General features: G+C 41.7%; 1 non-coding gene across 1 annotated transcript; it reads right to left on the bottom strand.

Annotated features, from left to right (window-relative positions):
- Window positions 1-410: 410 nt before the first annotated feature.
- On the bottom strand, window positions 411-486 carry TRNAA-GGC (transfer RNA alanine (anticodon GGC)). The gene has a single exon. It is a non-coding gene; the product is annotated as a tRNA-Ala (tRNA).
- Between the last annotated feature and the right edge of the window lie 222 nt (window positions 487-708).

Raw genomic sequence — 708 nt, 5'->3', positions numbered from 1 at the left:
GTCCCTCAGCGTGGGCGATCATCACGATTACGTGCGCCCTTCATACGCTTGCAATCTTGCGGTAGGTGCATATCAAAGGAATAAAATTACTCTGGTGTTTTAGATCTCGAGATTTACTGCTCCACTTCCATATTATAATTTATTTTAAGGTAAATCAGTGCCATTAGAAAGTCTTCCTTCCTTAATGGGCAACAAAGTGAATTTACGATGCAATAATGTACTACCTTCTATTTTTATATTCTCGATGCCTGTATTTATTTGGAAAAATTTAAACTCTTGGTACGTATATATATATATATATACTCATATATACAGAAACATATAAGGAAAAGGGATAGGAACACATATAAAGGACGAACACAATAGAGGTGGGGAAGGCGGAATCGAACGGATCACAAGAGTAAAAATATTTCCTCAACCGGGACTCGAACACCGGACCTTTCCACTTGCCGGGCGGATGCTCTTAACCACTTGAGCTATCGAGGATAGTCAATTTACCCTGAGATCCGTGGGTCTAATATGTCGCCAAGCGCCCCGATTCTTTCAGCCAAGAGATGGCGTCAGGGGGCAGTTTCACCCACCAAAGGAGAAATAGACAATACACAAGGAAAGGAAAGGACAGTGGGTTAGAATTCATACAACATCATACAGGAAAGGAACAGTGCGTTTCGTGGCACGCATAGCCAGAAGAAAGAGATGAGCCACATT

The sequence above is a fragment of the Hetaerina americana genome, unplaced genomic scaffold (assembly GCF_022747635.1).
Source record: "Hetaerina americana unplaced genomic scaffold, ioHetAmer1.1.p SCAF_2, whole genome shotgun sequence".
NCBI lineage: Eukaryota > Metazoa > Arthropoda > Insecta > Odonata > Calopterygidae > Hetaerina > Hetaerina americana.
This window is presented reverse-complemented; position numbering and strand designations above follow the sequence as displayed.